The sequence below is a fragment of the Spermophilus citellus genome (assembly GCF_964194105.1).
Source record: "Spermophilus citellus genome assembly, chromosome: 2".
NCBI classification, from domain to species: domain Eukaryota; kingdom Metazoa; phylum Chordata; class Mammalia; order Rodentia; family Sciuridae; genus Spermophilus; species Spermophilus citellus.
Genome location: NC_138183.1, coordinates 185,016,199 through 185,031,263, shown reverse-complemented (window position 1 = coordinate 185,031,263; position 15,065 = coordinate 185,016,199). Strand labels below are relative to the sequence as shown.

At 39.4% G+C, this 15,065-nt stretch overlaps 1 protein-coding gene across 2 annotated transcripts in view; it reads right to left on the bottom strand.

The window, feature by feature from the left end:
* Positions 1 to 11,273, bottom strand: part of RAB30 (RAB30, member RAS oncogene family) — an 84,518-nt gene extending 73,245 nt beyond the window's left edge. Inside the window, exon 1 of one of the 2 annotated variants that reach the window (XM_081281062.1) lies at positions 11,058 to 11,273. The gene's annotated coding sequence lies outside the window, so the exon portion shown is untranslated. The remainder of the gene's footprint in view (positions 1 to 11,057) is intronic. The other variant, XM_081281061.1, reaches the window with a different exon arrangement.
* Positions 11,274 to 15,065: the final 3,792 nt, after the last annotated feature.

The following is a 15,065-nucleotide window of genomic DNA, read 5'->3' as shown; positions in this document are numbered from 1 at the left end:
AAGAAAACTCCTTGTCAGACCTGGAGTCCCAATTATGGATTCAGAGTAGCACTGTCATTATATGCCACAGTGGGTCAATTTTAATTTGCCTCCCACATAATAGCTAAGCATTATTATCAGCCTCACCCATAATAGGATGTCGACCTGTACTTCCAGGAAACAGGTACCATGCTGAGACCTGGGCCTTGTTTAATCCTCACAATCACCTTATGCCCTAAGTATTGGCATATCCCCTTCCTCTATTTTTATCTTTTTTCTTTTAATTAATTTCAGACTTGCAGAAAGCTGCAAGAAAGTTACTAAGAATTTATATACCCTTCACCCACATCACCCAAATGTTAAAATTTCAGATTTTCTTACATTCTCTCCCTCTCTGTATACAGATATTTCTTACCCCTAACTAAATAGTACTTCCTAAAACACAAAGACATTCCCTTATATTTTCAGAGCATAATCATCAGAATCAGGAAATTAATATTTATACTAAATTATTCTCTAATTTCAACCCTTATTCAAATCTTACCAACTGAGTAAACAACATTCTTTATGTCCAAAGAAAAATAAGTTTTCTCTGGCCCAAGAATCAGTCCAGGATCATGTGATACATTTAGTCTTTATCTGTCTTTTAGTCTCCTTTAATCCAGAAGCACTCCTCTGTATTTGTCTTTCATATGACCTTGACACTTGAAAAATAACAGAAAAAAAAGATAATAGAAAAACAATGTTTGTAGACTGGTTCTCAGTTTGGGTTTGTGAGATGTTTCCTGTGATTATATTCAGGTTATGCATTTTTAGTAGGAATGCCACAAACTGATGTGTTCTTCTCAGGCTTTCTGCCCATTATTGATGTTATCACTGAGTGAAAGCGGTTCTGCCTGCTTCTCTCCCATAAAGGTACGACTTCCTCTTTGTAATTTTTAAGCATCTTATGAGGAGCTACTGTAAGGCTAGACATCCCCTATTATAGACAAGGAATTGGATCCTTGAGAAATTATGACTTGTCCAATATCACATAGCTTGTATACACCAGAACACAAATTCAAACTAACTCCAATTTATGGGCTCCAATACTCGAGCTTCTCAAAGCATCCCTCTGCCTTCTAGACCCGTTACCAGTAGTTGAAGCAGACTTGACTAATGCCCTCACCGTGTTTACTGAAGAAACTAACACGAAGACATCATGGTCCTCAGAATTCTGGTCCTAAGAACAAATATGGTCCTAGTTACGGTCTGTACTGCTGCTACTAAAGCTCAATAAGTCCTGAGGCTAGCACTTATATCTAAGCTGTCTACACTCTGGGCAATGAAACTGGGAGCATGCTAGAGAAGGAAAAGTCAGGTGGTACTAAAAAAACCCAAAATGAATATGTGTGTCCATTAGGACACCAGGCTGAAAGGGGAAAACTTGGAGTTTGTCTATACCCTGGAACTCTCTCTGTGTATCCTGACCCTTCAGCTGGCCACCTGGAAATTTCTTTCTGAGTCCCCATTTCTTTCTAATTTTTAAATGTAATATTATTTTGGAACAGACATATTGTTAATATACTGATATGGTAAAAAAAAATCTGTGCGACACACCCACTAGAATGGTTGTAATAATAAAAATAACAGATAATACAGTGTTGTCAAGGAGGCAGAGAAATTTGTAACTCTTACACATTAGTGGTGAAAAACAATTTGGTAATGTCTCAAAAGGTCAGAGTTGACCAAGAAACTCCACCCAATAATTAAGTAATTATATGTCCATCAAGAAATGTATATAAAATATTTATAGCAACATTATCCCAAACAGTGGAAAAGCAGAAACAATCCAAATGTCCCCCAAATTCTAAAAGGGCACATAAAATATGGCATGTCTATACAACAGAGTATTATTTGGTAATAAAATGCTAGGAAGCACTGATACATAATACATCATGGATGAACTCTGAAAACATTATGCTAAATGAAAGAAATGTACAGAAGACTATATATGCCATTATTCAATTCATATGAAATATCCAGAATAGGCAAATTTACAGAGATAGGAAGTAGATTACTGATTGCCTTGGGCTGGGGAAGAGTGGGAGTGAGGAAAATGGCCACTGACTTCTAGTGGGTCAAAGTTTCTTTTAGTGGTGATTAAATTGTTCTAAAGTTGATTGTGGCTAAGACTGCACAACTTTACGAATACATTAAAAGGCAGTAAATTGCATACTTTCAATGGGGGACTTGTGCAGTATATGTGATTCCTATCTCAATAAGATCATTTAAAAATCAACACTACATAAAATAATAAATCTTGATATTTCAGTACACATACATATACATAAATACACTATCCATCTCTTCCACTCTCTGTTGGAAACCAGTTTTTATACCCTTCCATGGTTTCTTTGTGCAAATTCAAACATATTTATCTATCCCCTACTTCTTTCACAAAGTGTGCACTGTTTTACACTTCCTTCTTTCACTTAATATATCTTTGGAGATTGTATTCCATATCAGTACTTAGAGAACACCCTGATTCTTTTTTATAGTTTCAGAGCTCTTCCTTTTGTAAACATATCCACTTACTTAACTAGTTTCCTATTGTTGCACACTTAGAGGTTGTTTGCAATCATTGCTATTAGCAACAATGATGCAATGAATGTTCTTTTATTTTTTTTTAACTTCCTTTCAGCAGGTGACATTCTGTTCCTGGGCGCCAGGAGGCAGTGTGGAGTAGCAGGAACCACTTCAGAGTCAGAACTGGATTTGCAACTGGTCTTCTCTGTTAACTAGCCATGTAATCCCTCACATAGGTAGTTTTCTGGGACTTAAGTTTCCTCACTTGTATAAGTAAAATAACATCTACTTTATCAGAAAGCTTGAAGCTAGGCTCCCCTGGCTAAATTTGGGAGAATCTAAATATGAAAATGCATAAGGGGGAGGGGGGGTATGTGGAGAGGATTGATAATGGATTTTAACACATTGAAGTATAAAGAATACATGAGTCCAAGTGACATTTTTTTTTAATTGTGGGCCAGGTGGAGGGTCAGGTGGCAAACACCTGTAGTCCCAGATATTCCCAAGGCTGTGGCAGGATTGCAAGTTTGAAGCCAGACTCGGGAATTTGGCAAGACCCTGTCACAAAATTAAAAATAAAAAGACCAGAGATATAGTTCATTGATAAAGCAACCGGGGTTCAATCCCTTCTGTGGGTGGAGGAAGGGGGGGAGCCTCAATGATCAGATTATAAATATAAAATGAAAACATTAGAAAATTATCCTTTTATAAATACCAATTGACCTATGCCAGGATTACGAATAGATATTACAACCATTGGATGACTATTCAAATAACTTCAAGATATCACTTGACAAATAATTTTATTAGTTACAAAGGAGAAAAGGGTGCCTTTTCAATAGAGAGAACTGGCCTCATTTCACCAGTGATATTACAAACAACATCATGTGTCACCTAGCAAGCAAGAAGAGAGATATAGCTAGTAGTGGTGGCACACTCCAGTAGTCCCAGTGGCTTGGAGGCTGAGACAGGAGGATCACAGTTCAAAGCCAGCCTCAGCAAAAGTGAGGCACTAAGCAACTCAGTGAGACCCTGTCTCTAAATAAAACACAAAATAGGGCTGGGGATGTGAATCAGTGGTTGACTGCCCTTGAGTTCAATCCCCAGTACCTCCCCACCCCACCCCACCCCAAAAAAAAGAAGAGGAGGAGGAGGAGAGGATACAACATTGCTAGGAGAATTGTTACCACATGTGGTTAACCTGAATCTGATGAGAAAAACAATTGGATAATTCCAATTCCAATCCACAGAACAACAAACTTTAGATCTTCAAAATTTTCAAGATCATAAAAGACAACAACAATAAAAAGCAGAAGTACTATGTTATATGAAAGAAAACTAAAGGACACAAATTGTTTAAGTAATTTTTAAAATTTTTTTAAAGTAATAAAGGATATTAGAAAGACTGGGATAATCTGAAAAAATATCATTTCAATGTAATGATGTATAGTTTCATGGAAGAATGTCCTTATTCTTAGGGGATACATGATTAAGAGATAAAGTATGGTGATATCTGCAACTTAACTTTCAAATGCTTTATTTAAAAAAAAAAAGTGTGTGTGTCGATGTGCAGAAAGAGAAAGCAAATGAATTTAGAAAAAAAAAAGTGCAGGGCTGGGGATGTGACTCAAGCGGTAGCGTGCTCGCCTGGCATGCGCGGGGCACTGGGTTCAATTCTCAGCACCACATAAAAATAAAATAAAGATGTGGTGTCCACCAAAAACTAAAAAATAAATTTTAAAAATTCTCTCTCTCTCTCTCTCTCTCTCTCTCTCTCTCTCTCTCTCTCTCTCTCTCTCTCTTTTAAAAAAAAAAGTGCAGGGGTGTACTACTTTTACAATTTTTCCATAGGTTTAAAAGTTTTCCAAAATAAGTTGGAAAAAATAATCAAATAAAACATATGAACTACCTCACATCCAGCTAATGCTATGGCAGTGCAGTAATACTTCAGCAAATCCAACAGATCACCTGGGTGCCTGGTAGTAACACAGAAACAGACCCCCCAGCCAGTCTTGACTTCATGAAGTTATAGTTTCAGTCAGAAGACAAAGCAAAAACAGGAAGCAGCTGGAGAAACAGTATAGTTTTTGGTTTCAGAAAATTTACCTAGGGTCTACATCTGCATTTTACTTATTTCTTTATTTACTGCTAGGTAACCTAAAAAAAAACAAAAAAAAAAAAAACCCACACATTATTAAGCCTGAGAGTTGTTTTTTCATTTGCATGTAAAAAACACAGCTAAGATCTACTGCCTACCATTGAGAGAATGAGACAGCAAACACAATATACTTCCATAAAGCATCTTTTATTGAAGACCCTCATTAAAAGATATCAGTCTCCTAGAATGAAAGTAGGGAAGAATTCCACCTTTGTTTTTGTTTCCCTATCAGAACACCCAGAACAGGGCCTTGTGTTTAGCCTATCATTAATGACCTATGACCCTCACAGTTTCTTTCCCAGGTCTGCTGTTAGGGCAGAGTGAGTAGCTGATAGCCACTCCTAAGCTCACACCTAACATTCCATGGGGAAAAAAATGCCAAAATATCTGTTTTATTATTGCTTCTACTGAAATTCACAAAGATGAACATTCAGACTTTAACCGCCTTCCAGATAGTTTTTACATGGAGCTTAAATTCCCCCTTTCCAATGTAGCTGTGTGACTGAATTGCAGAGGAAGTGAGCAGAGCAGGTTATTTTCATCTCAACTTAGATGGTGTCCTCATTTTAGTGAAGTTAACCATAACTGAAAAATAAAAATTTTCTTAAAATTTTTCTGGGGAAAGCCCTTGGCTGCTTGTTTCACTTTACTCTTTAAACAGTACGCTATGTTGTAGCAAGAATAATGTATTCTATTTCTTTCTCCCAAAGAATTATTTACACATCAACCTTTATTACAGCCTCAAAAAATCCAAAAGAAACTCTGTGATTCCATTTTTGCTCATTCTGTCTACCCTTCACAAGTTTCCTCTCTTAGAGAGTACGGCCAAAGTGACTTAATAGACTTGGCAAAGGTGTATAGAAATAGCACTCTCAAAAATTGCTAATAAGAATTTACTTCAGGGGGCAATTCAAGGGAAATTTTGTGCCCTTTCCCTCAGCATTTACACCTCTAGAAAAGTATCCTACAGGGGCTGGGGATGTGGCTCAAGCGGTAGCGCGCTCGTCTGGCGTGTGTGCGGCCTGGGTTCGATCCTCAGCACCACATACAAACAACGATGTTGTGTCCACCAATAACTAAAAAAAAAAAAATTAAAAAAATTCTCTCTCTCTCTCTCCCTCTATCACTCTCTCTTTAAAAAAAAAGAAAAAGTATCCTACAGAAATATTTCTACAAATTCCTAACAAAATGATGGGCACTTAAAGATTCACTGTGGCACAATTTCCAACAATTATTAAAACAGCTAAGTTATAGTAGCGGACAAATACCTGGGGGAAATGCCCAAAGCATGTCAGGCAAAGGAGATCAAGCAGAATAGTATGTATTATAAATTATTGGTGTGTGTGTATATATATATATATATATATATATATATATATATATATATATATGAAATGACTGAATAGTACATCAAAACCTGACAGTTGATTTATCTTTGTGGTACACAATTAAAAAGCACTTTCCAATGTAGTTCATTGAGTATTTCTGCAATCATTTTAATTAATCTTGTGTTATCTATAGAATCAAAACACAAATCACAGTCCAGCTGTTTTGCATTATGTCCCACAATCAGGATTTGTCCAATTTATTTCCTCATGATTAGATGTAAGCTAAACATTTCTAGCAAAAATTCCATGTTGATGATGTGTACTTCCCCTTGCTTTGGACTGTATCATTACACTGTTATTTTTTCCCTCATTTTCTCACTATGGGTTCTAAACAAGCATCACCCAATAAATAAAATGTTAAAAATCATCAATAAATAGAATGTCAGAAATAGCTGCCATGAGCACCAGCTACACCAGGCATAGTGCCAGACATTTAAAATACATTCTCATTTAATCCTCAATTTTACAAAGCAACAGAGGTTCAAAGAGGGCAAGTAATTTGCCCAAGGACACACACATAGTGATAGAAAAATGCAGGATGCTCATGTGAATTTCAGCACATGAACACGTACACACACAAATCAATATGTGAACTCATGAGTCATAATCTCCCTGAGAACCTTCCAGGGACCAGTCAGGAACCCCTATGTTAGACTAATCTTGAGGAAGTCTACCTAGTGCTCAAGGGTTAGATTCCTATGAAGAAGAAACTGAAAATAAAGTATCTGTGGACAGGTTTAGTGGTGCCCACCTGTAAACCCAGCAACTCAGGAGGCTAAGGCAGGAGAACTGCAAATGTGAGGCCAGTCTCAGCAACTTAGCAAGACCCAGTCTCAAAATAGAAAAAAAAGAAAAGAAAAAGGGCGGTGGGGGGTGGTGGTGGTGAGATATAGCTCAGTGGTAAAGCACCTGGCTTCAAAGCACAGTACCTCCCCCAATTCTCTGTGTATCAAAAAAAAAAAAAAAAACTCCTCTAAACTTGGAAATGTTCTTATTTAATAATGAGCAACATTTCTACCACAGCCAAGAAAATAACTTGTCAACAGCCCACCTAACTTTATTGTTTTATTTGTTTGTGATTTTTCTTATCTATAAATCTCAAAAAACTGAGATCCACTGATTTAGGGATCTTTATGCAATTAGAATGCTTTTTGAGAAATTAACTTGAATCAAAGAAGTTAAGCACCCCCCCCCAAAAAAAAAAAAACAGAACTGAAATATTTCTGAATTTCCCTAAAAGTAATCCACAAAACAACTCAAAGGCTGCAGGTCTCAGGAATTGATTTGTTAAAAGCACTTTACATTTGACATTTGCATTATTACTAATTGCCCTCTTCCAATGTGTTGATATTTCCTGCTCTTGAAGAGGCCCTTAGAGACTTAGTCGACAAACATTCACAGTCCCTAATTTGTAGAAGGCACTCTCTTAGGTGCCTGGGACCACACTGTTTCTTGCCTTCATGTTTAAGGTCAAAAGCTACCTGCCAATTTGTGGACATCCCCATCCATAAGAAAGGACACCTCCTGTGGGGCTGTGCTCTCTTAGCATTGCCTAAATACTTCCCCATATGTGATTATTTGTTTGTCTTCCTCACTTTGGTGAATTCCTCCAAAACGAACACTATCAATGCCATATTTCTAGCATGGGGCACATACACCTGGGGATCAGTATAACTTAGTGGAATAAATACACTTAAAATATATGTGTTTCCACATACTCACTCCAACCAATCCTTTCCTCCAATCTCTTCTTAACAGTCAGGATGACTTTTTACTATTCCACATGTCATTCATCCAGCTAATTAAAGCCCCCATTGCCCTTAAAATAAAGACAAAAATTTACCTGTAGCTCAGAAAACCTCCACTCTACAGCCTCTGTCCACCTCTCCAATCTCATTCTTCCTCATTTTGGTCTCTGTCCCCTTGCTCACCACTACTCCTTTGTACTTTGACCATGAAGTTCCTTCTGCCAGAAACGCTCTTCACTCCATTCTAAGCACCTCTCATGGTCATTCTGAATTACTTCCACTCCCTTTTTAAGTGTTTGGAAGTGTCATTTCCAACAGGATACCATCCCCGGTTGCCCCAGACAAGAGGAACACCATCTTAGCACACATTCTCCTTTGGAAGAAACATTTATCACACCTACAATTGTTCAAGGATTGTCTCTCTTGTTAGAATATAAGCTCTATAAGGACAAGAGAAGCATTTATTTTCACATTTCATTTCACATTGTGTTGACACAGAATAGCTGCTTAACTACTATGCTGTCAGTATAGTTTGGGGTCAGATCATGGAAGGCTATAACATCAGCCCAAGTAAACCAAACTGCAATGATCATTATCCCTTTGCGAATACGTAAACTAAAAAGAAATGTGTAGTTGGTCAGGGTGCAAGAGACATCCTGAATGACAGCTTGAATCTTCCTATCATAATAGTTGCCTTCAAAGAGACAGCAGTTAGACTTGCCAAGCCTTGAAGAAACACTACTGTTAAGCAAAGTAACACAACTACCACCCTTTTCCTACAAGAGGGCTATAAAATAACAAATTTTCCTCCAATATGGGAAGAAATAACAGGAAGAAAGCTGTTGCATTTCCAAGTACCTTCAAAAAACAAATGGGCAGTTTGGTCCCTGATTGCCCCTTAATAATCAACAAGAAACAACAAGGGGGAAAACAGTCTTCCCATTCCCACCACTTACTGAAGCAGGGATAAGAAAATTAAAAAGTGTATCAGTAAGGCAGAAGCTATTTGAAAACTATTCAAAAATTTGCTAACCCATTGGCAGTTTTTGTTTTTCCTTTCTTGGTACTGAGGACTGAACCCAGGAGCACTGTACTGCTGAGCCACACCCCCAGTCCCTTTAATTTTTTTTCAATGGCATCTGGCTAAATTGCCCAGGATGATCTCAAATTTGCAATCCTCCTGCCTCAGCTTCTCAAGTTGGATTATATGTGTGTCCCACCTCACCAGTACATTGGCAGTTCTTCACAGGTGCCAGCAAAAGAAAAAGTGGCATGAACTCAACAGCAACATTTCATTGTCCACAAGCTGCTGGGGCCAGACCATGTCTATTACAGAAACCACAAACCAGGCCAAGGGTCAGGTTAGATGCTGGTCATCCTGCCAAGTACAGATTGCAAGAAAAAAGAAAAGCTAAAGCCTCTTCAAAAAGGACTCAATAACTATCCACACAGTCTACATTCACCCTGGGGTTCCTGAGTGAGGGGAAGGAGGATCGGGGAGGGTATTCTGAGGTGAAAAGAGACTTAGAGAAAGAGGTGTGATATATTGAGAATAAAGGGGAAATTCTAAAACAGGGAAAATGTGAAGCACAAATAGGGAAAGAAACAATTTCAAGAGATGTGGGTGGGGTGGGCTAAGAAGGAAGGTATAGAAGAAAAGGGTAGGTTCTCTGCAAAAGCAGAGTAAGCAACAAGAGATGTGGGAAGAGGCAAAGGCAGACTGTTGGATCTTTTCCCTATTCCAAAAGCTGCTCATTGCATCCCAATAAATCATTCTACTACAAAGTCCATAGAATGGATTGTCTTTGTATTCAGTAACACACAGCATTTAACTAAGTATCATCCATCTGCAACTTTCGAGACCAAAGGGTCTTAATGAAAATATGAACAAAATTGGTTCACTACAGCAGAAGACAGCTAGTAATGACTTTCCCCAATCCCCGACTCAGCTGTGAAAAGGTTTAGCATTTTAGAGTTAAGCAAATACTCTGGCATTTCTCCTTCTTTTGACATTCCAAGAGGGGGTGTGGTTGACCCCAGGTCCATTCATTTCCAAGGTTTTAAATCTCTCTGCTAAGACTGGCCCCATCTGTTCTAGAGTCTGCCAGCTGTTTATCTCAAAGTAACATATTTATTGCACTCATCATCTCTTTACCTCTTAAAAGACAGCCAACATCATACAAGCTCTGTATGCTTTTATTCCCCTAGTAAATGTGTTAGTTTGTTTAAAAACAACCACTACCATCAAACTGAGCACAACACCACTATGCTCCTTGGTTTCCCTGGCCATGATCACTCTTCCTATCAGCAATGGCAAATAAAGGTTGATAACACTAACTTTCCCTTTCCCTAACGTGTTAAAATAAACCCGGGTTTCCCTAATCGATCCCGTCTGCAAACCGTTATTTGTGAGTGGTGACTGTGCCTCGGGAAACAGCAGCTCATTATGGTACCATTGTCAGTGGCAAGGAGCCTATTGCAATGTAATTTAAAACACTCGCACAAGCACAAATCTATGGGCTCCACTTCCAAACAATCCCAAATCCTGCAGTCAGGAGAACGGAGAACACTTTAAAATGCTGCTTCCAGCAGCCTAACAGAACCTTCCTCAGACACGTGAAATGTTTCTGACTAGCACGGAGTGCACCATTAAAGGACACTGTCACCTCAAATCAGCAGAAAAGGAGAGACAAACGGCATAGGCATACACACATAAAATAAAGCCCTACGAAACTTAAGCTGCTCAAAAAGAAACATACACCTCTTTAAAATGAATAGTGTGTGCTCGTCCGAGCGATATATAAATGTTCTAAAGTAGTGCGACCATATTAAATCACTGTCTCCATTTCTCCCCACGCATCACCCCTTCCCACTCAAACCTCAGCACTCGGGCTGTGACAGGACTGCAGTCCCCCACCTCTGCCCTCCTCTGATTTTCCAAGAGCACTTCCCAACATCCTTCCCAGCCCAGCCCCCTCTGCCAGCCTCAAAAGGTTGAGGGGAGTTGCGACTAGGGAATTGGCAGGCACCGGTCCTCTGGCGGGTGTAGGTTACTGGAGTTCTTTGCAGTGACCCAAATTGCACAGAGCTTTTCCCTTAGCAGCGCCCGTGAGAACCTCCAATTCCCCCCGCCCCCATCTTCCCAAAAGAAAGCCTTAAGAACTAAGCGGGAGGAATAACTTGGGAGGACCATTTGAATAAATCACTTTAACTCACCTGGTTTGGGATTTTTCTCCCCACCCCAGGCATAAACAGAAATGATGTGCGAAAGAGTCACGCACGCAAGGGAAGGTACTGCGATGTCCTAAGTCCAAGGGCTGGAGTCGGTCCCTGCCCTAGTGCTGCTGCTACTCTGAGCTCAGCTGGAGCGAGCGGCAATCGCAAGCCCAGCAGCAGTAGGGGGGTGGATAGACCGTAGCACAATGAATGCAGTGGGGTTTTTGCAATGACATCATCCCTCTGTCCAAAGCGGCCCCAATAGCCATGCTCGGGAGAGGTGCATTCTGGGTATGGTAGTCTTCTTGCGTCCTGGAGAGACACCGAGTCTATCTCCGGAACTACAATGCCCAAAATGCGCCAAGGTCGGACGCGCCCGAGCGAGGGAGCGGAGGCGACTCGGCCGCCATGTTAGGAGTGCTGGGAGGACTCCGCGGAGCCGCGCGGAGGTTCAGGGAGCGCGGGATCCGAGTGGTGGTGCGGTGGGGGACGGTGAGGTGGAGAGTAAGCCGATGGGAGAACCTTGGGCCCCGATCCGGTGGGGAGCCGGGTGGAAGCCGCCCTGGGGACTGATGTCCTGCGGGTCCAACTGGGGGTGGCATCTTTATGGAGGCCGAGTGAGCCTCCGCCTCACGGTCCTGCAGGGTTGCATGGAGCCCCACGCCTCCCGCCCCATTTTCTAAGGGATTGAGGGAGTGGAGGCTCCCTTAGACTGGCTTGCAGGACCATCGCGGTGGGTGCCTCTGCTGAGGTGCTGGCGGCGACCCGCGCGCCTTTAGATGGAGAAGCCGGCTTTCACCCAAGGAGTTGGGAGAAACTTTGTCCTTATTTGTGTCTTCTTGCTATTTATTTGCAACAATCATGCCCCCTCTACTAGGTTTGGGCCTTCACTTATTTTTAATACGGAAGTGATTTGCAAAGGTCTTAAAAGAAGTTATTGGAAGGTAAGGGCTAGAAGGGAACATTGCTTTGGCCTTGAAGATGAGAAAAAAACATGGAGCAGCCTAAAGGAGAAACACCCAGTTGAACGACAACTCACTGACTGGAGAAAGCAGGGAGGTTGAAAGGGCATATTATTTATAGGCTTACCGAGGGCGGGTGAACTGATCCGGAGTAACACTGGTTCTTGGATAAACGAAGTGTATGCTAAGTTGATTAACACGGATTGCCAGTTTATTTTAAAAATTCATGTAGTATGTGGTATTCCATACGCATGACTGCTTTAAGAACTTTTAAGTCATTTTGCCCAGTCTCTTAAATGAACTGTATTTTTTTTCCCAATTGTGTTACTAAAACAGAATTGTATGTTTGTTCTTTTCCAGAGTCTGTCTACACTATGGAAAGATGGGAAATTTCATTTCCTGCTGAGGGTGTCTCAAGGGTTAAAGAAAATGCTGTTATCTGTGCTTCCCCCACCCACTTCTCCCTTTTGCACTTTATTCTGAGAACAGAATTAACTGTGGTTTTGGGGGGTTAGTGGAGGTATGCACTATATCTCCATTAGGACCTAATAAAATTAGAGCAGATAGTTTCTCCTATTAAAAAAAAAAAGGCTAGTCAGAGTGATTTAAAATGACCAAAACAGGCAGAAACAGTCTTTCAGATGTATGCAGATGATAATTGTAAAAACAGAATTTGAAAGACTCAACATATGTCATGTTCCTGGGAACAAGCCACAGGATGAGTCACTTTGTTTCATTCTTACACAAAGGTAAATTGTTGGTGTCATTTATCCATGAATACAACCATGTACAAGGCTCATACAAATAGTATGTTATTCAGAAACACTTTTGCAAATACTGATGGTAAGTAGTTGGAAAGAAGCAAATGCTTACTTTTTTTTTTTTCTGACCTCTGACTTACCCTAGAAATGTTTTAAGCTAATAAATCTTGTGCATTTTATAAGACAGTTATGTAAGCAACAGCCTTAGTTTGAGTTACTGTAAAAGGCCAGTATATAGTGGGGAAAGGAACAGAATGCTCAAAAATCTTATGTGTGAAAAATAAGAGTGATATCTTTTTAAGTTTAAAGTTGTTCATCTGAACATCTGGCCATACATGAAACGAATGTATTTAGTATCCTTAAAATTGTCCATGATTTAATTCTTTTTTTTTCTTTTAAACTTTTTTTTTTTTAGTTGTAGTTGGACACAGTGCCTTTATTTTATTTATTACTATGTGATGCTAAGGATTGAACCCGGCGCCTCGCACATGCTAGGTAGCTCTCCACTGCTGAGCCACAATCCCAGCCCCTCCATGATGTAATTCTTACTTTGATGGGGGGGGAAAATTCCACACTCCTTTAGAAATTTGATTTACAAATTAATATCTGTGGGTCTGTGATGCTAGCTTCTGAAAGACTAGCCTGAGGAAAACATTGAATCAGAAAAACATTTTAAAATTTGAATTAGGAAAGAGATAAACTACATTCAAGTATCATAGGTAGCACATTTAAGAGTATTGAGTCAGTTGCATTTAGAGCAGAGGTTTTTTTCAACAAGGATAAGTGTCAGGATTGCCTATAAAAATCTAAAAATATATTACTACTGCCCATCCATCCCTGTTGAATTGGAACCAACTATTGAGTATTTTTAGAACTTTATAAGTGTGACTACAGGGCTTGGGTGGAGTAGTCTTCTGCATCCTGTATTTGTGTTTTTGTATTATCTAAAGCAAGGAATAACAAAAAGATTTTGGCAAAAACTAGTTAATTGCTGATTTAATCCATGTGATTTCTGAAAGTGTAGATGAGGGATTCACCTGGTGATCAACTTAAACATGGCATTTGGGAAGCAAATGCAGTTGAAATTGAGGAGAAGAAATCAATGTTAACCTTAAAAGTACTGCCATATCATCACTTACCTAGATGTTTCTGAGAGTGAAGGTTTAGCCTAATCCTAACAAAGCCTAATAATAAGAGACACCCAGTAATAGCACAATGCCAGTAAGAGCTCATTGCCCTGATAAAATCATGGTAGTTATTCAGAAAGAGGCAACATGATATTTTGGTTTGGGGAATTTTCTGGAAATAACAACCCTTTGCCCTAAATCTAGAATTTTTTTAGATTATTGATATTGTAATGTTCTTGATGTTTCAGTGTCTAAAATCATATGGGCCCCTTTTTAGAAATGAGAAATCTTACAGATCGTCTAAGATGTGTTCTACAGAAGAGGAAATGGACACAGTAAATTTTAAAATTACTAGTGGTCACACTGCACACTAGTGGTAAGAAGCATAGCTAAAGGTGAAATCCAGTTCCTTCTATCTTTAGTGCTATGCGCATTTTTTTAAGCTCCATATTTTTTTCCCCTATGATACTCTAGGGTTTATACATTTCAGTATATATTTGATTTTAGTGTTGGAATCTCAGACAATTTAAAAAATAGTAAAATAAAAGAAACATTTATTTTTTAGGTTTGTTGTATTGTGATGGGGTCTTGTTATGTTCCATGCTGACCTGGAACTTCTGGGTTCCAGCCAAGCTATCCTCCCACTTCGATGTCCTAGAGTCACTGGGAATACAGACATGTTCCTGGTGCCTGGCTTCTGCAGATTGTTTGGGTCACTGAATCTGTCTACAGTCTTTACATTCAAAGTCCAGTTACATTCTTTTCATCCATATTTGCTGATGATTAAGATAAGACCTAAGAGAATAAGCAGTTTAAATTTTTAAATTAATCCCAGGATTTAAACAAACTTTAATACATCTTTAGAGGAGGGAGGTACATTTGGAGATACTATTAGCCTGAATTCCTACTGTTTTAGTTTGAAGTCCATTTTTTTATTTTTAGTTGTAGATAACAATATTTTTGTTGGGGAGGGGGTTAGTTTTTTTTTTTTATTTTAGATGTTGATGGACCTTTATTTTAATGTGCTGAAAATTGAACCCAGTGCCTCACACATGCTAGGCAGGCACTCTACCCATGTGGTGCTGAGGATCAAACCCAGTCCCTTTCATGTGCTAGGCAAGTGCTCTACCACTGAGCTATAGCCCCAGCCCTTGAAGT